The sequence below is a fragment of the Sminthopsis crassicaudata genome, chromosome 1 (genome assembly GCF_048593235.1).
Source record: "Sminthopsis crassicaudata isolate SCR6 chromosome 1, ASM4859323v1, whole genome shotgun sequence".
Taxonomy (NCBI): domain Eukaryota; kingdom Metazoa; phylum Chordata; class Mammalia; order Dasyuromorphia; family Dasyuridae; genus Sminthopsis; species Sminthopsis crassicaudata.
In genome coordinates, this window is record NC_133617.1 from 731,933,413 (window position 1) to 731,960,670 (window position 27,258).

The window sequence follows — 27,258 nt, forward strand, 5'->3', positions numbered from 1 at the left end:
GGCATTCGACTGGCACATAAGAGGCAAGAAAAAGCCAGTGACAGGGAACCATCAGCAGTGGAATTTTTGTGGAAAAACACACCAGATGTATTTGAGATGGAGAAATCCAGTCTAGAAAATACAAAGCCCAACTGCAGAGATTTTGAAGCTAACTGGAAGAGAAAGTTCAATTTGTTCCCATCAGTCCTCTGCTAGGTTCTCATAGGTGTTTCAGGCTAAATTCATAACTTGCATTAGTTTGGTTTAGGCTGAAAATCTCGAGAGGTTTTGAGGCTGGACCCTAGTGAAAGTTCCATGTGGAAGAACGAGGATCTGAAACTGAACTGGGATTTCTAACTTCTTACTTTACTCCCATCTAAATGACCTTAAAGTTCTCCCCAATGCACCATGGCCCCTATTCTATTTAATGTCTGCATGCACTGAGTTGCTAGTGTTTGCTCTCTTTCCTCTCTTCTCCTCCCTTTCCCTTTTCTCTCCTCTTTTCTATTCCTCTTTCCTTCCCTTTTCTTCCCTCTCCTCTTCTCCTCTTCCCTTCCCTTTCCCCTCTCCTCTCTTTCCCTTCCTCACCTCTTCTCTTCTCTTTTTTCTTCTGCATTAAGCTTATCATCCACTAAAATCCAAAACTTCAAAAAAATTATCTAACTATATCTATCTTCTAACCATTGCCTGTCTTCTAAATATAAAACAGATTCTTTCAACCTGCAAGACTTTATATTTATCCCTTTCCTCTCTTCTTCTCTTCTTTCCTCTCCTTTCCTTTCTACTCCTCTCTTCCCCTTTCCTCTTCTTTTATCCCCTCTTCCCCCTTCCCTTCCCTTCCCTCTTCTTTCCTCTCCTCTCCTCTCTTCTCTTCTTCCATTTCTACCCCTCTGAATTTGTCAAATTCTGTTTCTTTGTTCTCTCTGTCTCTCTTTCCCTCTCTTAGTCTCTCCCTTTCTCTTTTTCTTTCTTTGTCTCTGTCTCTTCTCTCAAAAATGATGTATATACTAAAATTTTACATAGGGCTATAGATTTATAACTGGAGGGGAACTTATTGATCATTTAGACTCATCCATCCATTATACAGATTAGAAAACTGAATATCAGGAAAGTTAAGTAATTTGTCCAGTTTCAGTTTATGTTCCTGGTTGTCTATCCAGTTAAACTTGAACTCCTTGAGGGCAGAGCCCATTTGCTATTGCCTTTGCATATAGACCAACCTTCATGGTTCATGCTTATTGGGATGGCTTTTTGCATCTTGATTTTTCTACCCCAGCTTTTCCATTAACTTTCAGTGTGGCATTGGAAGCCATCCCACGCTCACCTCTTTGGACCTCAAAGGTTTGAGGATGTGATTCTGAATGCTGCACAGGTACTAAGTCTAGATAACACTATTTGTAGTGGAGATCCAAATGGAATCTCACCATGAAAGTCAACCAGTCAGTCAACAAACATTCACAAAACTTTTATCTGGTACATCTCTCTGCGAGGCATTAGGGACAAGAAGACAAAAGCAAACAATTCCTGACTTCAAGGAGTTTATGTTCAATCAAAAAGCATTTCTTCAAGACTCATCATGTGCCAGGCACTGTGGATACAAACAACAGCTGTCAAAATTTCACCACAAATTCCCAGAAAAACTCAAGATTTCCCAACACAACAACCCCCCTGATTTTACCTTCATTTTAATGGTTTTTTTATGTCTGAGTCAATATGTCAGTCAGTCTTCCTATATGGGAAAGGAAAAGGAAGAACTGAGAATCACTGTTTAAAATAGTTAATAAATTTGAATTTGACAAAGTACTCAGAATGTTAGATCCTTGTTAATAATGCTGGAGGAGCTAAATTTTATCAACTTTCTCTTAATTGTCCCAAATCAAAGATTCTTAAATCTTGGATCTATATATGGATTTTCACATGTCCATGATCTTGCATTGGAAAAAAAAATACACCTGTATTTTTCACTGATCTCTATTTGAAGTTTTAGTATTTTCTTTAATTATACATGTATAAAACACATATTGTTCAGAGTAGGGGCTCATAGGTTTCACCAGACTTTCAAAGGGGTCTACAACCTCAAGAATCCTTATGCTAAATGAAAGCAAAAGAAAGCAAAGTTCTGGCTACATGGAAGGATGGATTACAGGTCCTCCTTGAATAAAAAAAAGGAAAGGGAAGAATCATTCTTATCATAAATCCAGAGATAACAAAAAGGATTATTTGGTATTATATATGTCTATTGTATATGTACATTTACATAATGCACTCACACACATAAACATGTGCATGTGTCTAGTCATACAAGCGTACACACAGATGCATGCACACATATGCACACGTGGATGTATATGTGTATATATGTACACACATATGTATGTATATATATACATATATGCATATACATACATAATTTCATTTTTTAGTCATCTTATCCTTTGTGACCACATCTGGGATATTTCCGTGGTAAAGATTCTGGAGTGATTTACCATTTCCTTCTCCAGTTCATTTCACAGAAGAGGAAACTCAGACAAATAGGGTTAAATGACTTGCCCAGCTGATGTTTCTGAAGCTAAACTTGAACTTGGGGAGATTAGACTTCCTTCTTCCATGGCCTGTACTCTATCCATTGTGCCAGGTCTCTCCTTTTCCTTCTTCATCTCTTTCTCCCTCTCCCTCTCCCTCTCCCTCTCCCTCTCCCTCTCCCTCTCCCTTATTCCCTTCCCCCCCTCTCTCTCTCTTTCTATCTCTCTCTCTTTCTCCCACTCCCTTATTCCCTCTCTCTCTCTCTCTCTCTCTCTCTCTCTCTCTCTCTCTCTCTCTCTCTCTCTCTCTCTCTCTCTCTCTCTCTCTCTCTCTCTGTTTCTGCCTCTATTTGTCTATCTGTCTCTGTCCCTCTCTTCTATCTATCTATATCTTATATTTATTCCATGATATTTGGTAATCATGTGTGCATGGTCATATTAATTTGCAGAAAGACCTCTGTGAAAATAATTGCAGCTTCTGCAGCAACATCAACTGTGGAGGATGAAATGATAGAGATTTAATAAGGACTTGAAGGACTTGATAAGACTCTTAAAAGTACAATTAACATCCATTCTGATATTTGTTGATTCAAGTATAAAGATGGGAAAAGGTTGAGTGGGGGAAAATAATGGGAAAACATCATTCAGGAAGAAGGAATGAAGCAGGTCAAAGACTTGGCATTTTTACAGAGGTTTTATACTTCTATATTTTGACTCTTTTTCAAAAGAAAAGAAATGATATATGGCATTTATGGCAACTACCATAAAATATCACAAAAAACTAATTAGCGTATATTTTAATGGACAGAGACTGACTTATAATTGATGTAGGAGTTATCCTTGAGTCATCTGTCTATATATAGTCAGATCATTGACTTATTAGAGCTAAGATCAGAATTAGTTTTTTTTTAAAGGAGAAAGGATAATGAGAAAAAGATACAACATACAATAGAAATAATTTAAACTCAACCTATTTAAATAAGCAATTAAATTTAAAAAAATGGAAATGCAAAATAGAAATTACATTGCCACTAGCTATAAAAAAGTTTTTATCTAGAAGTTCCATTGCTGTAGATTTAATTGTCATAGAAAGGAAACCAAAAGAATCCAGAAACTGTCTTTTTCAGCAACATTCTGCCTTTGCCAAATGTCAAAAGCAACACTAGATTAGACTATAAACTTGCTTTTAGACTCATAAAACACAGAGAAGCATTGGAAGGTAAAACTATTTTATGGAATAGTTGGCAAACTATCAGACTAAACAAAATCATTCCAAGAGCATGCAAAAAAGAAAATGAAAGAATGACTATAAACAAGAGAGAAATGGAAGAAATTTGTAAGTCTCATCATATTGAACTGTTTGCTCAATCAAGGATAATGAAACTGTCAGTAATAGACTCTAACATCATTATTTTAGATGTGTTTATAGAGGAGATAGAAAGTTCACTAGAGAACGGATTTTTTAACCAGCTACATTTGGGTGTAGTAGATCTAAAAGAGATCTAATTGAGATCTAAAAGAGATCTAATTGTCAAGTGTTGATGCTCTGACATAATGAAGTATGTGAATGGGGAGAAAATGCCAAAGACATGGAAAAATGTTGGATATTATATACTAAAAACTAAGTTGAATGGAAGACCATGAAAAAGAGGTAACCAGTACTCTTGCTGTCAGATGCATAAGCACATATGCACATATATACACATATAATTTTAATATTTATGACAGTCATGAATGAATAAAACAAGGTTATTTTTGATGATGGTAGTAGTTGGGAATATATAAGGTTTCACAAGGGAGAGTTGACAATTGGTCACATCTTTACCATTTCACAATTGACTAAAAGATATGGACAACATGAAATTTTTATTGGACTTATTGGTTTTCTGAGTATAAAAAAGTATTTGATTCAATGGGATAAAATAACATCTTGAAGAATTTTTTTTCAAAAAAAATGGTTCCCATCTAAATATCAGAACTCAAGATTCCATAGAGGATAGAATAGCAGAAATAACTTCTTCAATGATACATTTACAATAAACAGCATATGACTCATTAAACAGGGAAAAGGGTGCTTGCAAAGTATTTGCCCATGAAGGCAAATCTATAGGGTCTAGTTTGAAGAAGGATTATCTGTGGACAGTAATGTAGAGTTAGTTTGAAGAAGGATTCCCTGTGAACAGTAATGTATTCCAAATACTCCTATTTGAGGATGGTAGAGTAATAGGAAGGAATACAGTATAGCTCCTTCACATCTTGGCCATAGAGATCTTGAAAACATATCATACCAACTCCTGATAAGGAAATCTAAGGAAAAAACACAGTGAGGTCTTTATCTAGCCATGAGTATCATACAGAGAAATACAGAGAGGTCAGCAAAACTGGACATGGAGTATGGCCAGGAGAGGTCCCTACTTAGAGCACTCCAAACCAAGGGATAGGAAAAAAGCATTAATTGTGCACCAGGGCAGGAAGCACTAAAATTAAAAAAAAGTTCTTAGAGATTTTGAACTAAACTATGGTGTAGGTACAGGTATTATCTGACAGTTCTTCTAGTCAGTACCCAGTTCTGGGTTATCTATCCAAAGTAAGTTAAGGAGGAGACCTATCCTTATGTAGGAGTGATCATGACAAAGAAGCTTGCAGTAGAATAACTAGGGCAATAATTCTAAGGTAAAGGAGAGCCTTCAGTTTGGTCATTCTGCATTTTCAGAGCTAACCAGTGGACTGATAGTGGTTGACTATAAAAGTAGCCCACTGGATCTTCCCATTATGGACAAATTGACTGGCATTTTGCTCAGATTAAGACCTAGGTCAGCAACTTGTAGAATTTAGAACATGAGAACAGTGAGCAGACTTTGCCCTCCATCATATCACAATGTGAGTTGCAGTTCCCCAACCCGAGTTGTGAAAACAGCAGAGGGATACTAGAGAACAGAGGTTCAGCTCACTTCTCTGTCAGAAGTTAGCAGAGTCCAGCCCTAAAGTCAAATCCAAAGTCAAGAAATAGGCCGAAAGACTTAGAAAACAAAAAAGAATTCTATCATAAATAGCTGTTATTGTGACAGGACAGTTCAAGACCCATACCTAGAAGAAGGAAATGACCCCCAAACCATCTACAAACAAAACCTCAATAAAAATATAGCTTGGCTACAAATCCAAACAGATCTCTTGGGAAAGATGAAGCAAGAGTTACAAAATAACTAACAAATATTTTAAAACTCAAGTGAGAGTGTTAGGGATACAAATGGGAAACAAAATGAGTTATAGAATAAATAGTAAAAAAGAGAATTGACACCTTGGATGAAGAAGTATGAAATTTTAGTTAGGAAAATAATTCTGTGAATATTGGTGTTGACCATATAGAAGATAATGACCCCATTAGTTATTTAGAAAAACTAATGCAAAATAAAAAGACTGGAAATTGAGGAAAATGTAAATTATCTTACACCAAAAATAGCTGATCTGGAAAACATTAAAGAGAGATAATTTAAGAATCCTTGGATAATGTGAAAATCACCACCAAAAATAATTTAAACATGATATTTCTAGTTGAAAGAAAACAGTCCAGATTTTTTAGACACAGAAAACAAATAAAAAAAAAACAAAATAAAATAATAATAAATAAAAATTAAAAGAATAAAGAATAAAAACTATCAGGTAGATTATAACCTAAATGACAAGATTCTAGGTCAAAGAAAAATTGCTAAAAGTAGCCATAAAGAAAGAATTGAAATGACCCACCTGTGCAAAAATGTTTGTTGCAGCTCTTTTTGTAGTGGCAAGGAATTGGAAATTGAGTGGATGCCCATCAGTTGGGGAATGGCTGAATAAGTTATGGTATATGAAGGTTATGGAATATTATTCTATAATGAATGACGAGCAGGTTGATTTCAGAAAAGTCTGTAAAGACTTACATGAACTGATGAATGAAATGAGCAGAACTAGGAGAACATTGTACCCAGTAACAGCAAAATTATGTGATCAAATGTGATGGACTTGGATCTTTTCAGCAGTATGATGATTCAGAATAATTCCAATAGATTTGGGATGGGAAATTCCCAGTTACATCTAGAGAGAGAACTATGGAGACTGAATGTGGATAGAATCATATTTTCTTTTTATTATTATTATTATTATTATAGATTTTTATTTACAAAACATATGCATGGGAAATTTTTCAACACTGACCCTTGCAAAACCTCCTATTCCAAATTTTTCCCTACTTCCCCTGACCCTCTCCCCTAGATGGCAGGTAATCCAATATATGTTAAATATGTTAAAATATATGTTAAATCCAATATATGTATACATATTTATACAGTTATATTGCTGCACAAGAAAAATCAGATCTAGGAAAAAAATCCTGAGAAGGAAAAACAATACTGCAAGCAAACATAACCGAAAGAGTGAAAATGCTATGTTGTGGTCTACACTCATTTCCCTAGTCCTCTCTCTGGGTGTAGATGACTCTCTTCATTACTGAACAATTGGAACTAGTCTGAATCATCTCATTGTTGAAGAGAGCCACGTCCATCAGAACTGATCATCATATGGTCTTGTAGATGCCATGTATAATGATCTTCTGGTTCTGCTCATTTCATTTAGCATCGATTTATGTAAGTCTCTCCAGGCCTCTATGAAAGCATCCTGTTGGTCATTTCTTATAGAACAATAATATTCCATAACTTGAATCATATTTTCACATCTTTTTTATTTCCTTTTTGTCCTCATGGTTTTTCCCCCTTTTTGGTCTGATTTTTCTTGCATGAAATGACAAATATGGAAATATATTTAAAAGGATTGCAATTTAACCTTTATCAAATCACTTGCTGTGTTAGGGAAGAGAAAAAAAAGGAGAGAGGAAATATTGGAATACAAAGCATTAAAAAATGAATTTTGAAAACTTTACATGTATTTGGAAAAATAAAACATATAGACATATAAAGTGGTATCTTTACCCTAGGCCCAGCTGTTGTGGGCCCCCAGAAATATGCCTCTGAAGAGTTTCAGAATTTGGAGAATCCTTTTATCCCTAGATTCACCATCTCCCACACAGTTCTGGAATTTTCCTGAAGGTAATTTAAATTATGGATAATAAGATTTCAAAAACTTGAAATTCAAACCATAGAAAGTTCATGTAACAAGGGTGAGTGTTGAAAACTATAGAAAACATATAAAAATAAAATCAAATTTTTTTAAAAGAAAGAATTCAACAATTGAGGAGCCACAGTTAGGATCACATAAGATTTAGCAACCAATAATAATAAAAAAAAGCAATAGAGAGCTTAGATATTCCAGAAGGCAAAAGATCTAGGTTTCCAGTCAAGAATAATTTGTTCATCTGAGTATACTTCTACAGGGGAAAATGGATCTATAATGAAATAGAGGGGTAGGTGACATTTGAAATTCATTTTCATCTGAATTGATAAAATGAGTAAATTATATATATATATGTATATATATATATATATATATATATATATATACATATATATGTATATATATACATACACACACACACAATTAAGTACAGAAATATATTTCCTCCAGCAAGGAAATATGAAAGAAAGGTGTTAAGAGAAGGGAGGATGGGGACCAACAGGAGGGTAGATTAAGGAAGGTAGATAGAAGCAAAAGAAACTCCTAAATAGGAGATGGGAAACAGAGAAGAAAATTATATGAAAATGAGGTGAAGGGGAATCCACAATTAACCATCATATCTAAGAATATAAATGGAATGAATTCATCTATAAAATGGAAGAGAATAGCAAAATTGATTAGAAACCATAAGCTAGCACTATGTTGTCTATAAGAAAAAATTTGGAAACAGAAAAATACACCTAGAATCAGAATAAGGAGTTGAAGAAGAATCTATTATGTGTCAGCTAAAGTTAAAAAGTCAGAGATAACAATCATGATCTCAGACAGAGCCATAACAAAATATATCCAATAAAAAGGATAACTTTGGAAAATGTGTCTTGCTGAAAGATGCCATAAAGAACAAATTAGTAGCAATACTAGATGTATATGCACCAAATGAAAAGTTAAGTGAATAATGGGGAGAAATAGAAAGTAAAACTGTAACAATATAGGACTCCAAATGACTCCTCTCAGATCATGATAATTCTGAAAAAATAAAAATAAATGATATTAAGTAAGTGTTAAAATGTATGATAGGCATATGGTGAATATTGAATGGGAAAAGAAAGGACTATTTCTCAGCTGAAAATGGTACCTCACAAAAACTGGCCATATATCTCCTGTAAGTAATGTAGATATTACATTAGGGGTCCATATATGAAAGCATGAAAAGCTCACAAATGGAGTTAAGTATAAATAGCATATTCTATAACTATAATAAAATAAGTATAAATATTGAATATATTCTGAATTATAATGCAATAAGAATTATAACTAATAAAGCTAATTTAAAACAAAGTTTAAATGTTAGTTAGAAATTAGATAATAGTCCTAAACATTGGATGAGTCAAAGAACAAATCACACAACACACACACACACACACACACACACACACACACACACAAAACTTTCATTATAGATAATGACAACAATAAGACTACATATTAAAATGCTTTACTCAATTGAAAATTAATGCCTAAACATACTCATCAGTAAAAGAGAAAAAGAGCAAATAAATGAATTGGGTATGTAACTTTAAAAAAAACTCTAGAAAACTAATAAATCAAAACCTCTAATAAACATAAAAATCAAAAATTTAAAAATCAAAGAGATTAAACAATTGAAAGCAAAACACACACTGAATAAAACTAAGAGTTAAAAGTAACCAATAAAATAAGTAAGCTATTGCTAAATTGGTTAAAAAAGAAAGAAGAAAATAAACTTGCCTATATTAACAATGAAAAAAGTAAATTCTTAAATAATGAAGAAATAAATGAAATTATTAATGAGAAACTCTTTTGCTCATTCATAGCCAATGAAGCTAATAAACCAAATGAAATAGATGAATTTTTACAAAATCATTATAAATAACCCAGATTAACAGAATAGTAATAGAAGATTTAAATAAGTCTTAAAAATAGTATTAAACAAATCATATATAGATTTCCATATACTTTTATTTACAAATGATAAGATAAATTAGGATGAAAAAATTATCTATTATCCAGATTTCAGCACTCATTTTGATGGACATCTTATAGATTTCATCCCTTAGCAATATATCAGGGACAGACAGTATAGAGATGGACAAAAGGAATGGATCAGAATCGAACAGGAGAGCAAGCTGGACTGTTCTTAGGAAATTGAAATCTTCCTTAGTGACCTCAAACTTCTTGTGAAAGCAAAGGCTAATCATTTTAAACATCAGCATTGTACCAGTCCTGTTGCATGACAGTAATCCATGGAATACAGTAGCCTCCAAAAAATTTAAAAAAAAATACAGTCACATAGAGGGCAATGGAGAATGCATGTGGGTGAGTGTAGGCTCAGACAACACATTCTTTGGGTTCTATGAGATAAATTTCCGTGAAATTTCTTTCTTTTTTTAAAAATAAAGCTTTTTATTGCATAAATAGTTTTCAACACTCACCCTTGTTACATGAACTTTCTATGGTTTGAATTTCAAGTTTTTGAAATCTTATTATCCATAATTTAAATTAACTTCAGGAAAATTCCAGGACTGTGTGGGAGATGGTGGGTCTAGGGCTAAAAGGAATCTCCAAATTCTGAAACTCTGCAGAGGCATATTTCTGGGGGCCCACAACAGCTGGGCCTGGGGTAAAGATACCAACTGCTCACTCCTCTCTCAGACCATCTGCTTGACACTTATAGGGCTCATCCTATCAGTAGTTTAGACACCCTGGGATGAATTCCATTATTTTGTTTTTTAAAAACATCTGATAAATAACATCACTTGGAACTTTTTTTTTTTTTTGCCAAAAAGACTGTTAATGGTCTTGAATCTCACTTGCCAAGCATGAGGTAGAATACAGCAAAAATACATGACATAAAGAAGACAAAGCGAAATTTCCAGCTAAGCTGTCCTGTGGATTAATGTCTATCTGGGGGATTTTTTCTTGGTAATTAAAGTCAGAGCTTTTGAATACTTAAACATATCTTGCATTGAATTTTTGATATCCCCTTGGTATCCTACGTTTCAAAGGAAATGATTTGATACAATTCTCCTCAAAGGAAGGTTTCTTTTTTGCAGCCAAAATTCCCTTCTTCAGTCTTTTCTGGATACCTCTGATCATGCAGATGCCCAAGTCTAATGGAGTAGCTAAACATTTGCTTTGAATTATTTGATGAAGATATTGGAGCATTTTACTTGGGAGATATTTCATATCCATCTCTCTCTGAAACACTGTTTAAGAACCATGACCTCAAACTGAAAAAAGTCAATGCAATTCTTTGGTGAATGGGAGCCACTGAATGGTCATATCATTTTTTTCCAAAATGTGGAGAACTTTGAAATAGGGAGAAAGGAAGATGGGAGACGAGATATGAATGGTTATTCTGAGGACCCTCAGAGTCATAGGCATGTGACCCTGGCAATAGCATTAGAAAACAGTCTCACTCTATGATCAACCATAGGAACTATAGATATCAGTTTCTCCATTTGTAGCAAAGAAAAACCCCTTCCCCTTCCCCTCTAGGAGACCGACATCTTCATTTTAGCCCCTGAAGATAGCAGTACTGTAGAAATTTGAATTTGCTGCTATGTGGATTGTACCGTTTGTACCCAGATTCCAAAGGCATGGACAATGGACTTCAGTCTTCAGAGATCAGCATAAACTAAATTTGAAACTAGGCCTGAACCTTCTCAGACTTGGTAAGAGTGCCCATTATTTGGAGCAGGTCAAAAGTTATTATATTTCGAGCAGTTCCTTTGATAGAAGAAGGTCTATACTTTTTTCACCTCATAGATTTTTCTCAGTAGTTTTTTTATTTATCTACCCATCCATCCATTCATTTTTATTTATCTATCCATCCATCAATTCATTTATTATAAATTGGTTTTAAAATATGCTTTCTAAGTAATCCACAAAACACAAGCATGTTCTTTTCAATATTTTTTTTCTTTCAGTACATGCTGTAGCCTGTCAGATGATTGATCGTTATTATTACGAAGACTGAGTGAGTGTCAAAAGTCCTTCTAATACTGTATCTGATTGCTTATTGTTTCAAATAATGAGAATCCATTTAGAATTTTATGTGAAATTCAGTACAGCTTGGGAAGGGTTACAAGGAGTTTCAAGCATGTTTCAGTGATTGTCCTGTTGGAATAACAGCCAGTGGGGTTGCCCTGAGATGGGTTCTAAAGGAGTCCCTCTGTTCTTGCTAATTATCATTCCCTCTCATTTCCAGGCCCCTTTCAATTGTCTATGGAGATGGATTCCTGAGTGCTCATAGGTTATTTTTATAAGGAGTTGCCTTGTGTGTGTTCCCTTTAATATGATGCTGTGCCAAATAGCACAGAAATGGAGACACCATACTGGGATGTGGGGCTAAAGGGCAGCATGCCACAGTGAAAGAGATGGCCTGACCCACTTTTGTGCTGGTGTTTGGAAATCTAATGAGCTGTGTGTGTATCAGAGCAAGACCGACCCATGAGTCAAGCCCCAGGGTGATGGTATCTTTGACATGTGTAAGTGTGTGTGTGTGTGTATGTGTGTCTACAATTAGAGTTAGGACATATACAACTGTAGACTTTGTGGATATATCGTATGTATTGGTGTGACTATAGTGAAATACATATAAAGGGTGTATCTGTCTATTCTTTTAGTGTCTGCTGGTATTACATGCCCTATTGATGGTGTGTATATTAATGTATATGTTGTGCACCTTTAGAATGTGTGTATAGAATGTATACTGGTATGAGAATAGCTCTCCCCATAAAATATATACCTGCCTGCTCTTTCAGTGTGGGCTGATGTAATGTATCCTGGTGATTTGTGCTTAAGTGCATGTGTAAGTGTGGGGATATTTGTGTTTGATTATGGAATGAACAGAGTATTGTTATGATTTAGGGCATTATACAAGGAAGTGGTGAGACGAGACACGAAGGGTTAATTGTGAGCCAGATACTAATCCAGTTTGGATGGAACACACATCTCATGAAATGGAGCTGTATGAAACATTTGCAAAAGTAGGTGGAAAGAAGCTTGTGGAAGGTTTTAAATGCCAGACTGAAGATGAAGAATTTTCTTCTAGAGATTAATAGAGAACCACTAGAGAGTTCTGTGCAGTAGGAAAATAACATGCCCTGTTCTTTGGGAAGATAATTTTGGAAGCTAAGAAGACAGTTTGGAGAGGGGGGATTTAGAAGCAGGAAGGTTAATGAGAAGGATTGCAAGTATGGGCAGGAAAGATCCTAATGAGAGGGGTGTCCATGAAAGTGGAGGAGAGAGATGCCATAAGACAGAACCCATGGAATTTGACAGATGATTACCTGTGAGGGCTAAGAATTGAGTACGAAGGAAAAAGTGAGGAGACTCAAAGGTTATAGAGGGCTAGCTGTGCCTTTACAGAAATAAGGGAGTTAGGGGGAGAGATGGAAAGGGAGGAAAGGATCAAGAGAACAAGGAAGAGGAAGAAGGGAAAATCAACCTTTCTTTTTTAGACAGATGTCTATGGTATGTTTCTAGATCACATTACCCAAAGGGTGGGAAGTGGCTCTCAATTCTGTTGTAAGAGGCATTGGGAAAATTCCAGCTTCCAAAGGTTAATGGCAATGTTCCCAATGCTATCTTCCTTCTTGGATTCCTCAACTTTTAATTGAGTCTAGGGTGAAGGAGATATGTGGTTGTTAGGAGACTTGTTACTATTTTCCTAGGTCATTTCAGGCTTTGTCAGAATTTATGTTCCTACTCCCTAAAGAAAGCTTGTACTTGAGGTTTTATTGTCCCAGTGTGAAGCTTAAAGATAGACTTTTTGGGTACAGATTACCCAAAGGGTGGGAAGTGACTCTCAACTCTGTTGGAAGAAGCATTGGGAAAATTTCAGCTTCCAAAGGATAATGGTAATGTTCCCAATGCTTTCTTTTTTCTTGGATTCCTCAACCCTTGAATGAGCCTAGGGTGAATGAGATATGCAGTTGTTGGTAGATTTTCTACTATTTTCCTGGGTCATACAGAGTACTTGTGTGAATCAAAGGATAGAGAGATTTAAAACCTGGCTCTGAGATAGAGATCTCAACAACTCTTTTAACATTAGAATTTGTAGAGAATTGGCAGAAGAGGTTTCCTCACCTGAAAATTTCTTATAACAATGAGAATGAAGAGGAAACCCCAAAACTCTGAAAAATCCTGAAAGGAGAAAACCTCCTTCTACTCAATCCCCAAAGCCATTGAATTCAATTCAAATTCTAGCCTGGCTGAAACTCATCCAGAAGCCAACCTGGGACTCTACCCATAAGCCCCCTTCAGCTTGTAGCCAAAACCCCTTATTATAAAAGAGCCAGATTGGAGCCCAAACATGGACAGCCTTACACCTGGAACCAAGGATCTCTGCCCACTGGAACACTGGTTCCGGTGCCCTCTTATCTCTACCTTCATCTTTACTAACTAGACTTTAACTTTACTTCCAAACCCCATAATAAACCTCTTTTATCAATCTAGGTTTTCAGGTGTGTAAATTCCTTTACAGGGGATTCTTGTGCTGCCACTAGACCTCATTTAACTCTGTATCCTTGTGCAGAATCCAAAGGGGTTGTAGGGGAGCTCCATTTGACTCCCTGTACCCCGAACCTACTACTAGACCTCAATTAAACCCTAATTTCATTTAGGTACCCCCAATTCTAGACCTCATCAAGACCACAAATTCAGTCCCTATCCTTGAAATTTCTATTTCAGTATCTGTAAATTTATATTACGTTTCTCCCCAGGACAGTAAAAGCAACATGAGATAAGGAATGATTTCTTTTCTATTTTTATATCCCACCTAACATATAATGCATGCATAAAATTAAATGGGATTGAATAGAACGAGAGAGAATAGGATCCCTTACTTGACTACTTGGGATTTAAAAGACATTTTTTTAATGTCAATTTTTATGCTGTCTCCTAGTAATCCTTCTTGATTTTTTAAAAAATAGTGAAGGGAGAGAAAATGAAGCCCTTTACTTTGTTCTCGGAATTTAGAGGTTCCATTATCTGTTGATTGCAACTTTCCTTCTGGTAATCCCTATCATATCCTCAGGCAAGTGGGTTTGAATTTTATCAAAAAAAGTGTTTTTGTCTGGAGAAAGGGATGCTTTTATTTGGAAAGCAAATCTTTCAAAAAGGACAACTATAAATCTGTCATAAAAATCAAGTTGGAGCTGGATAATTAACCACATAGGTTTAACTTCTAGGTAGTCAGGAATGGGGACTCCTCCTCTGTTCAATTCCATGCAATAATTCACCAAACATTTATTAAGTGCCTACTGTCGACCCTACAATGACAAAATATATCATTTCTTCCCTGCAAGCAGTTTATATTTTCCTGGAGTATAAGACAAAATAATTACATTATGAAGAAAATGGAGGGCAGGAAGGGAACTCCCAATGGTGGTATCATTGGATCTTATTTTTAGAGCTAGAAGTTGTCAGCCTCCAAAAATCCATTTCAATTGCAAATATATGAATCCATAACCAGGACCAACCTTCTTATTTCACAGATGAAGCCCAGAGGACCCACCTAGCTTTCGTTTGAAGATTTCTAATGAGGAGAGTTCCCAGATTTTCCTCTTTGCAACTTCGTTCATTGTTCCTGATTCTGTTTCTGAAGCCAAGCGGAGCAAGTCTCATCTTTCTTCCATGTGACAGTCTATTAAGTACTTGAGGATAACTAGCACATTGATCCTGATTCTTTCACTATTCAGGTTTAACAAGTTCCTTCCATTTTTTTTTTCATATGACATGTACTCAAGACTTATTTAGCCTTTTCTTTTCCAGAGTAAACACCATTAAACTGATTTATTTTATTTCATCTACTGTTAAAAATCAGCCCTGAGGAACACAAAGCATACTTGTTTTGCTAGTGGGAAGAATGGAGGGATAGAGTGTGAGACATTATGAAGAAATTCAGGTTTAGTTGGGCCACTTCTAATAATGACAGGGAGCCCAGATATAAAGAGAACCAGATGAAGGCACTGGGCATTTGGGAGTGGAAAAACCACAAGACAATGGAAAAGATCATTTGCTGAAATGGATGTTAGGGAAGGTGTAAAAAATGATCTTTGCATTCACAATGTTTAACACATTGCTGGATAGAGGGTAGGTACTCAATGAATACTTATTGACTGATTGATTGGCGAACTCCATCTGTTTCCCAATGTTGTCAAAGGCTGGTCCCTTCTTCAATTTAAAGGAAGTAGAGAGGAAGCTTTATTGTTTCTGGCCAATGAGTGCCCTGCCATTGCAGGTCAAAAGGTTGTCAACTGACTCAAGTTTCTGGTCTCAAAGGATAAATACATTCTCCTCCTTCAAACAATGAACAGACATTTGTTTTCTGCATAGTGATAATAGTGCCAGAAGAGGAGTCCTTATTCTGCATTGACAGAGCTCTATTCCTTCCATTGTTAGGAAATGGTCCTCATACAAACCGCAATCAAAAGATCCCACTGATTACAGGGTTGACAGAGGTGTTTGGCTATTGAGACTTTAAGAATATATCTTCTTAACTTGGCAGTGCACTGATGCAGTCTAGTTAAGTATAGAGGGCTTATTGGTGAGTTATTAACCCCATTTCCCAAACCGAAAATAATGAAAATCTCATTTTGTGGATAATTACCAAACAAAATACTTTTCTTTTCCCTTCAGACTAAATGACTTTTTCAAGGGTAGGGACAAAAATGAGTCACCTCGAATTGTTTTTATTTCTCAGGCTAGGCTCAAGAAATTGGCTCCTAACTAAAAACTGGATCCCCAATTTAGGAGACAGACCAATTTTACAAGTTTTAAGAAAAGAAGAATAAAAGGAGAAAGATGGCATGTTGCCATTGATGATTGCTCTCCTATTTTCTCTAGAAGAGCACACAACTAAGCTCGATCCTGACTGAGAGACCTGATGACTTTTGATCACTCTTCCTCACAAGATATGTCATTAAGTATGTTCACACTGGCTCAGATATTGTTAGAGTTGGAAGGGACCAGGAGGATCCTCTAAGACCATAAGAATGTAAGCATATATTTTGAATTGAAAAGGATCCTAGAAGTTACTTAGTCTAGCTTCTCATTTCATAGATAAGGAAAATTGAGTCTCAAAGAGATAAGGTGACTTGCATTGAAAATACCACATAACTGTGAAACTTGTGGTGCCATAGGAACTTGGGCATCTGTCATTAGTCATGCTGGGTTCTAAGGGAAGCTATTGGGGTTAATGGGGCAGAAGAAAAATTTAGCCCATGTACTAGACACACCAAATCCAGAGAGCACATTTTCGGCAAAAGTGGTAATAATAATCATGGTAATAGCTAACATTTATGAAGTGTTATAAGATACTATGTATATATCTCCCTTTATCTTTGAGTATCATAATATTAACAGATAAAATTTAGTGCTTACTATGTGCAGGTGCTTTAGAAGTATTATCTTATTAGATCCTCACAATGACCTTAGAAGTTGAGCACTATTATTATCCCCATTTTACAGATGAGGAAACCGAGGCAAACTTGGGTGAAATGATTTGCCAGGAGTCACACATCTGCTAAGTGTCTGAGACTGAATTTGAACTCAGATCTTTCTGACTCAAGTTCATTTACTGGAATCTAAAGCTCTCAGATTTGGAAGGGACCTTAAAGATCCCTGAATAGGACCCTGGGATCCCCATTAGGAATTCTTCCTATCATTATCCCCAAGGAATGGTGGTTAAGCCTTTCCTAAAGACCAGGAACTCATTACCTGATGAAATATTATATTTTACTTTGGGAAATGTCTAATTTCCCCCTTAAGTCACACTGTAATCTTTGCTTTGCAAGTTTTGCTCATTGAAGTTAGTTGCAAAGAACACCCGATGTACCAACTGATCAATAAACTTTTATTCCCAAGAGAAAGGAAGGGAATAAGTACTTCTTAAACTTCTATTACATTTCACACACTGTGATAAACACTTTACAAATTATGTCTCAGTTGAGCCTTCAACAACCCAATGAAGGATGTGCTGTTATTATTTCCATTTTACAACTGAGGAACCTGAGACAGAGGTTACATGATGTTCCCAGGGTCATTCAGATAATAAGTGTCTGAAGCTAGATTTGAATTGAGGTCTTCCTGACCCCAGGACGTGCTTACCATGTAGCCTGGAATAAAATGTCAGGGATAAAGGACACATAAACAAAATTAAGAAAATATAAAAGCTCTTCCATATGAATTCTACTAATAGAAAATAATATTCCTGAACTTTTTTGGTATAATAAAATAGAGTATCTGGCATAGTACCACAAGGGCAGCTAGGTGAGTAGAGATTGGTTTTGGAGTTCAAATCTGCCTTCAGACACTTACCAGCTGTGTGACCCTAAGCAAGTCATTCCTTCTGCCTCAGTTTTCCCATATGTAAAATGAACTGGAGAAGGAAGTGGAAAGCCATACTGTCTTTGCTAAGGAAAGTCATACATGACTAAAACGACTGTATAACTACATGGTATAAATATAGAGATATCTTAAATTATTAAGTACATAAATTATATATCATTGGAGGATAGAGAAACCAGATTGATTTGAGGTGCTTTCCAATAATAACATCATCTCTATGGTTTGTGTCCCTAACTGGGATTTGTTTGTGAACATTTGTTTTCACCTTGTTTCTAGCTTCCCTCAAGGTATCTTCAGTTCCCAATTAACAAATATGGGTCATAGAGCAAGTTTGTTGCATGCAGCATAGAATGAAAAAAACAAATACAACCAAGAAAACTTTCTTCTGGTTAAGTTCCACTTTTCCCTGGGGTCTTATGTCATTATAATGTACTTACCATGTAAGTACATTAATGTACCACCATGGCATAGCAAAATGAGGAAAAGATTTGGTGATTTCTAAATAATCTACCAACCTTTACCTCTGGCAAGGACAAAGTTTCTTCAGGGGTTAGATAGTTCACATCACTTAGAGTACCATGGAAAGACAAAATCAAAGTTTGCATCCCCATGGCATGTATCTGAACCTTGATGCTCCTTGGCCTATGACCTTCCTTCTTGCTTTACCCTCCATCCCCTTCTTTCAAGGTTGAAAAGCTCCAAAGCTGGTACCATCCTCTGAACTCTAACTTCATTTTGGGTTTTTCTTGATGTTGTACACTGGAAAGAATACCAGCTTTGAAATCAGAGAAACTTGGTTAAAGTCCCAGCTCTTTTACTTGCTACTTATGTCACCATGGGCAAGACACTCTGGGATCCAATTTCTCAACTAATAAAATGAAGAAGTTGAACTCACATTCCTTCCAACTCAAAATCTATGATTCGCCAACTGGTTTTCCATGCTTCAACTAATACTTCCATGGCTTCCATGGAGGAATTTCCCAGTTTTGAAAAATAGGTTGTCAACTGGATTAACATGTCTGGAAGGTAGTCCACATCTTTCTAGCTCTATTATTAGTCAGGCCCTACAGCCCATTTTTTGGGATCTAGAAGAGCTGCTCAGGCAACTACAAGACCTCTTATCTTTCTTCTCACTTAAATATTCTCACTCCCAGATGAATTAATTCCATGCAACTAAATTCCATTCATCTCGACCTTGTCTCAGGGTTTGACACAAAATACCTCCTACTAAGCATCTCTGAGCAAGGACACTGGTACCCATGTCCATTCACCTTTCTGGTTCTCATGATGTTCTAGTCCTAGATCCCTCCAACCTCACAAATTGAGAGCCAGAAGAAACATTAAAGACTGAATGCCACGCTTTCATTTTTAGGTGAGGAACTAAAACTTGGAGAAATTAAGTAACATACTAAAGGGGATACAATCATTGTGACAGGGGCAAAATTTGAATCCAGATCCTGTAATTACATTTTGAGTTCTTTCTCCATTATACTATATAGGGGGAGGGGCTAAGCTGGACATGAGCACTATTATTTTTACTGCTGTGGGAAATACCCATTTCCTTTATAAAAACACAATTTGAGATATTGTGAGTATTAACAAAATATGGGAAAGATTTTCTGAGTGTCCTCATACAACTTATTCTTTTGTTACCTTACATCCATACCAAATACTTCTATTTGTAAAGTTTAATCTAGAACCATAAGCATATGTTTTTCAACTTGGAAGTATAATGGGAAGGAAGTATCCTATAAAGGTCAAGACCTTCTTGTGACTCAGACACTTGAAGAAGAATAAAGCATATAATGCAACTTATAAATGACCTTCCTTTGGGCCTATCCATTTGGGCTTCACCATAGACATTACTGGATTGAAAAAAGAGTAGCTTCCTCCTCCCTCTATAGCTTAGTTCAAGAATTTCATTACACTGTATCAGACACATTTCACATTTAATTTCCTTTTAAATTAAAAAAAATACCCAGGAATGGCATCTTTGGGGTTTTGCCAATTTCTCTTCAGGAATGGGGTTTTCTAACTGAATTATGACTGTACTGAAATTGGACCAAATCTGACAAGATGGCTGATGTGCTGACAAAGGCTTTCTTCTCTCCCCTCTGCAGACACTGGCTCCAGCTGCCTTGTCAGATATTTGCATATACACCTGAATTTCTCCCATGAGCAACTCATTGATTTTTTAAAAGGCAACAAACCCCCCAGTTCAATATTTTCATTTCACTTATCAGCTAGGGAAAGTAATACTGGATACAGAGGAAGTTACCATTTATTTAAATTATAATTAACAACTTGTTAGTAGGAAAAAAAAATCTCTGGAAAATTCCATGAAAATTTGCCGATTAATCAAAACTGTAGGTGAAAGACATGATCTTAAATGAATTCCTTTAATTAACTCTAACACATGTTTATATGAACTGCACTTGATTGTATAATATTTATAAGGGATTAATCAGTCAATCAATAATAAACATTTATTAAGTGCTTACTATGTGTCAGGGAAATCACTGGAATTTGACAGTTTAGGGAAGGCTTCCTATAAAATGTGGGATTTTAGTTGGAACTTTAAAGGAAGGGGGGGAAATCAGCAGTTGAAGCAGAATAGTGAGAGTGTTCCAGATGTGGGGAACAGCCAAGAGAGAATTCCTGGAACTGAGGGATGAAGTGTCTTGTTTTTGGGACAGGGACGTGGCCATTGTCACTGGATTGAAGACTATGTACTGGAGAGTAAGCTGTATGAGTAAGGTAGGAGGGGGCTAGAGAAATGTCAAACAATGCATTTAGCGTTGATTCCTAGAAGTAATAGGGATCCATTGGACTTTATTGAGTAGGGATGTATGTGACATAATTAGGCCTATGTTTTAGGAAATTAATTTTGTTTGTTGAATGGAGGACAGCTTAGAATGAAGAGAGAACTGAGGCAGGAAGACTCATCAGCAGCTATTGAAATAATCCAGGTGTGAGACCATAGGGGTCTGCACCAGAATAGTGACAATGTGAGAAGAGCAACACTGGTGTGTTTGAGGCATGAGGCAAAGATGAAATTGGCAGGCCTTGACAATGGCTTGGATGTGGGTGGCGATGGTGGTGATAGATCTTGAGGAATATAGGATAACTCCTAGGTTAAGAGTCTGGGGGGACTGAGAAGATGGTTTTTACCCTCTACAGGAATAGAAAAAGAAGAGTTTAGGGAGAAAAATAATGAGTTCTGTTTTGGACATAATGAGTTTAAGATGGGTCACTAGGGCTAGGATTGAGAGATGGGAGTCAACAAGGCCTTCTCCCTTGCCTTCTTTAATGACTCGAGTTGAAAGGTCCTCAGTAGCCAACTAATTCCATTTCACATTAAAGGAATCACTACTCCAATCACCAGAGAAATAGAAATTCAGCCAAGGAATCACCATTATAAGAGAAATGGCCATTCAACCTTTACTTGAAGAACTTTAATAGGAGAAACTCACACTTCTTGATGTGACCTTTTGCATTTTGGGACAGGTCTAAGTGTTAGGAAGTTGACAGGTAAATGCTCAAGGAATAAGGATCAGATCCTTTGTGATTACTAAGATATGATATAATTGGGATTAATTCTTGAAATGGATATAGGTTGAACTAGATAGCTTCTCTGGTCATTCCCTTCTTAGCAAATCTGATTCTGAATTCTGTAGAGGTGCCAAATGATCACATAATTCCTATCTTAGTCCTAAAGACATTTTTGCTTCCTTGCCTTCACCTTTACCTTACTTATTTTTCACCTGATCATTTTTTAAATACTCTAGCCAAATTGGACCATTTGCTTCTTCATATACATTAAAAAAATAAACAAAAAACATTTGATGCCTTTGCTTGCAACATTCCCTCTTCCTAGACTGTCCTCTCCCTATGTTTGCCTTTTGAAATCCTACTGGTAGGATTTCAAATGCTGCATTTTCTAAGAAGGCTTCTCTGATATCAATCACTACTTATTTGGAGTCTGCTAAACACAAGACATTTTGCTAAGCAATGAGGCTACAAATATTAAAGTTAGACAGTTCTAGTCTTAAATGAATTTAAATTCATATATGTAGGTCAGAAATGATCTTTTCTTCCTCAGGTTTCAGTTCTTTCATATGTAATTATCTTGCCATGTTTTATATAATTATGTAACTTTCAATATTGAGCAAAGTTGGGATTTGAGCCCAGGTGTCCTGACTTCAAACCCAATACTTTGGACCATTCTAACGCCAATTGGAATTTCATCAAACTTCAGAAATATATAGCACATGTCAACAAGGATCCTCAGTTCCTCTGCAAGTACTCAAGGTAAAAATGGAGACCAAATACAGTGCAGTCTTTATTTAACCTCCCAGAAAATCCAGAAAACATAAAGGCCTTAAAGTAGCCCACAAAATATCATTCTAGTTTCATTCTTTCCCTGGTAAGTCCCACTATCACTTGAGAGACATATAGACTCTTCTAGATTCATAGACTATGGTAGGAATTCTCCTTGGAAGGGAAATGAACTTATAACTTCTAGAGAGGCAATGCTTTACCTTAGGATGAATTTATTCTTCACCCCCATGATCTCCCCTTAAAAGCTGAGGCTTCCCTCAGAATGAAAATACAGTTGGAGTTGCACTAAAGATAACTCTCTCAGATTCTACTGAGTCCCATCTTCATCTTAAGTCTCCATTCAGCTTTCTTGCCTCTTCAAATGATACTTATACTCTTCTAGAACAAAATAAATGAAGTTATCAGGAAAACACCTTCTTGTTGCACCTGTACCATCCAAATAGCTCACAGAAGTAGTGGAGGGCAACATTCAAATTTTTGTTACTCCATATCATGGCTCAGTCTTTGACTGATTTTACTTCATTAGTCCATTGTTTGTGAAGCCATCCATTTCTAAGATGATGCTGATCAAAAATTCTTCCCTGCATATCTGGAATGCTAGATCCCCAAGCTGTCCAGGTAGTTCAGATTGTTTAGGAAATCCTCTCTCTGGAAGCTGATCCTGGCACTTTTCATGAACTCAACATTATCAAGAGAATGTGCCCTCATCTTTGAAGAAAGTTAAATATGAGGTTTCGGTCTCCTGTCAGAGACATAGTTGAAGGCTTTGTCATTGCTTATTGACGACATTAATGGGTTTTTTTAGAGGCTGGGAGATGCAATATAATGTACAGCTCCCTCTAGACTGTGTCTCTGCAACTCCAAAGGTTCATTTTCATGGCTGTAATTTTCTAATCTATGTCCAGTTCTCTCAGAATTTCTTTAATAAAGTGCCCTGCTTTGCAATGAAAAATCCCTTTTATGGGTCCTTAATAGTGCTGATCCATGGCCACTTGAGCCAATCAAATCATCAGTCATTCTCAATGTGGTATTAGTGCATGGATTTGCTCTAGAAAATATCCCCTGATTCTCCAATGTAAATGAGAATATCCACATTTTCCATAGGAAGATGCAATCATGTTTTGAAAGAAAGCTCGTCTTCCTGTCACCTTATCAAGTTGATGGCTTCACTTTTAACTCCCTACGACATATTTGTTGTATGTGTGCTAGGTATTCCCCCAAATTGTAAGTGACATGAAGACAAGGAGCATGATTATTTTACTTTTATATTTCTCCAAAACCTCACGTCATGCCTTTATTTAGTGGGCATTTAATCATTACTGTTGAATTGGATGGCATTGTCAGTTTGATTCTTTATCAAGCACCTACTGCATGCAAGGAAGTGGAAATACAAAGACAAATGAAAAAATAATTCCAGCCCTCAAGGAGCTTACTAATGGGGGTAGAGGGGAATATAATACGTAAACAGTTGCAACATGTGAAAAATGATGACTTTATAAAGTGAGAGCAAAAATTATATAAAGAAAAATATAGAATTCTATGAGATCAAGATATAATCCTGGGATAAGAGGAAGAATTTTTTTCACCCAGGTTTTAATTTGCCTATTTCCAATTATAACAAATCAAAGATATAACCAATTAGTAGGAAGCATTTATGAACCAATTAAAAATGCAACTCTAGCATTTATACTCCTCCTTTTCTTAAACAGTGACTGCCATTTCAGTGCTTTTTTGTTTCCTTTTGTTATTTGTCTTCATTCTTTCTTTGGATAGAGATGCAGTTGTCCCATTGGTCAAATGTCTCAGTATCTTATGATTTAGAGCATATGGGCCTGGTGACGACTTCATCAAGGCAATTATGACTTCTCTTTGGTCCATAGTTTGACACCAGTTGGGAAAACTACTCAAAGTTTGTGGCTATGGGAGAAATTAGCTTTATAATCCTCCAACAGGGTTCAGGATCAAATGATATAACCAGACATGACATTTCAATTACACAACCATGGACCACACTGTTAGTCATTTCTATGTATTGGGTTTTGTTACTTATGTATCTGATAAAAGATGTGACTAAATGTATTAGTATGTAGTGGTTCCCTGAGTCTTCTCTGCCTATTTCTTTCTAAAATGTGACTCAGAAAGGCAGCAAAGACCTCATCAACAGTCCTAAAACAGATTTGTAAGATCTTTGGTTTCATGGACATTTCTGCAAGTGCCTTTGTTAGTAAAAGGAAAAGAAAATAATTTTAAAAAAATGAATCCATCCAATTTGGGGTCTCCTTTTTTAAATCATCAAGGAATTTCTGAGAACTATCCTTGTGTTAAGTTCAATTCAATTCAATTGCACTGATCTCTTGATTGACAAATCCAATGACCTTTTCTCAGTCCTTAGCCTTCTTTACCTCTGCTGCCTTTGACATTCTTGATTCTCTCTTCCTGTATGCTCACTCACTCTTCTCTAGGTTTTTCTTAATCCTGCTATTTCCCAGTTCCCAGTTCTTTTCCTATCTGTCTCATTTTCCTTAGTCTCCTTTGTTAGAGTTATGTGCAATGATTGCTTGTGTTATATTGAATAATTACTAACCATGGAGTTTTCCTATAGTTCTGTTATGGATCTTCTTTTCTTATCATCTTGATAAAGATAATAATTGCACTTGGCAATCTCATTAGACTCATGAGTTCAAATGTCATCTCTGGGTAGATTATCCCCACATCTTTATATCCAGCCCTAGTCTAACTTCTGAACTATATTTCTGTATCATCAACTGTTTCTTGGATATTTCAAACTTTATGTCCCATATGTATCAAACTCAATATTTCAAAACCATAATTCATTATATTCCCTTAAACCTTTGCCTCTTCCTAACTTCCATACTATTATCTAGGAATCACCATTTTTCCTTTTGGCTCCTTATTCTCACTCATCCCACATATCCAATACATTGCCAAATCTTGTCATTTCCACTTTCCAATTTCTCATATGTTTATGCTTTTTTCCACTCAATATAGAGACACCTAGAATTTATGCCCTCTTTATCTCTCACATAATTTCTTGAAATAGACTTCAATTAACTTCCCTGACTCAAATCTTTCCCATCTGCCAAAGTGTACATCAGAATCATTCTTCAAGGAGTTCCATAGTTCCTTATTGTACCCAGGATCAAATGTAAATCTTTGGTTTAGCATTTAAGGCTTTTCATAACTTAACCTTTTCTCACCTTTCCAAAACTTAGTTACACTTACTTCACACACACTCTGTGATTCATTTTGTCTGGCTTATTTGTAAGTCCTAGGATGAAACAGGTAGGGCAGCAAGGTGGTATCATGAATAGAACTCCAGGCTTGGAATCAGAAAACATGAGTTTAAATTTGACCTCAGACCTTGATCAAGTCACCTAACCCTATTTGCCTCAGTTTCCTTATCTGTAAAAAGAACTGGAGAAGGAAATGGCAAATCACTCTAGTATCTTTGCCAAGAAAACCTCAAATGGGGTCAGACAAGAATGAAAGGACTAAATAATAACAACAAAAGCTATAACATCTCCAATTATCTACCTTTGCAAAGTCTAACTTCTATGATTAGAATACTCTGGCTCCTCATCTCTACCCTTGGTTTTTCTTCAAGATTCAGCTCAAGACCTATTTCCTTAAGGACATCTTTATCTGTTTCCCTCCTTCTTTTTCTTCCCTCACTCAGTGCTTGCCCTTGGACACTAACCTTCCACTACTATCTCTTTATCTTGCATTTACCTACTTATTTATAAGTTTTCTTTGTCTAATGAATATGTATATTTTTAACAGAGATTATCTTTGTCTTTTCTTGTATCTCCAATTCTTAACATAGTGCTTGGCATATAATAGGTAATTAATAAATGCTTGTTGACTGAATTATACAAACATTAAATTCTTTTTTTTTATGGCTGGGGTTAAGTGACTTGCCCAGGCTCACACAGCTAGGAAGTGTTAAGTATCTGAGATCAGATTTGAACTCGAATCCTTCTGAATTCAGGGCTGGTGCTCTATCCATTGCACCACCAAGCTGCCCCCATTAAATTCTTAATATACACAAACAAACTAAAGACATCTTTACATTTTAATCCAAATGTTCCAGTTGGTGTTTGATTCTATTTTCTTCCTTGAATGACTCAAAGAACCAAAGATGAATTTAAAATTTAGACCAAGCAGATCATCACCTCAGAAGGCAATAGAGACTTGTGAATCAGGTTTCTCTCTTCCCTCCTCTTTCCTTCTTTCCCTCCTCTTTCCTTCCTCCCTCCCTCCCTCTTTTCTTCCTTTCCTTCCTTCCTTCCTTCCTTCCTTCCTTCCTTCCTTCCTTCCTTCCTTCCTTCCTTCCTTCCTTCCTTCCTTCCTTCCTTCCTTCCCTCCCTCCCTCCCTCCCTCCCTCCCTCCCTCCCTCCTTCCTTCCTTCCTTCCTTCCTTCCTTCCTTCCTTCCTTCCTTCCTTCCTTCCTTCCTTCCTTCCTTCCTTCCTTCCTTCCTTCCTTCTTTCCTTCCTTCCTTCCTTCCTTTTTTCTGTCTCTCTCACTCCTTTCTCCCTTGTCTCCTTTTATTTATGTATTGTTTTTATAACAGATATTTCTGGAAATTCTTTCTCTCCCTCTTCCTTTAAAAATTAAACTGTTCCTTATAACCAAGAAAACAAGTTAAGGAAATAAATATACAGTGGCCAAATGTGTGAAACATTTTACTCTATTAGTCTTCTCTCTATTAAGAGGAAGAAGCTTGTTTTATTATTAGTTCTCTGGATCCATTATTGGTTTTGCTTGTTTCTTTGTTTTTAACTGCTCAAGGTTTGACTTATTTTTAATGGTATATTCATTTTGTTTTATTCAGTTTCCTTCTGTATTTAATGCTGTATCTACTGTCTTCTTTTGATAAGTTGTTCATATTATTTTTAA

General features: G+C 36.1%; 1 protein-coding gene across 2 annotated transcripts in view; it reads right to left on the reverse strand.

Annotated features, from left to right (window-relative positions):
* SYNPR (synaptoporin) overlaps positions 1-27,258 on the reverse strand; it is a 375,540-nt gene that overhangs the window by 28,774 nt on the left and 319,508 nt on the right. The gene's annotated exons all lie outside the window — the stretch shown is intronic.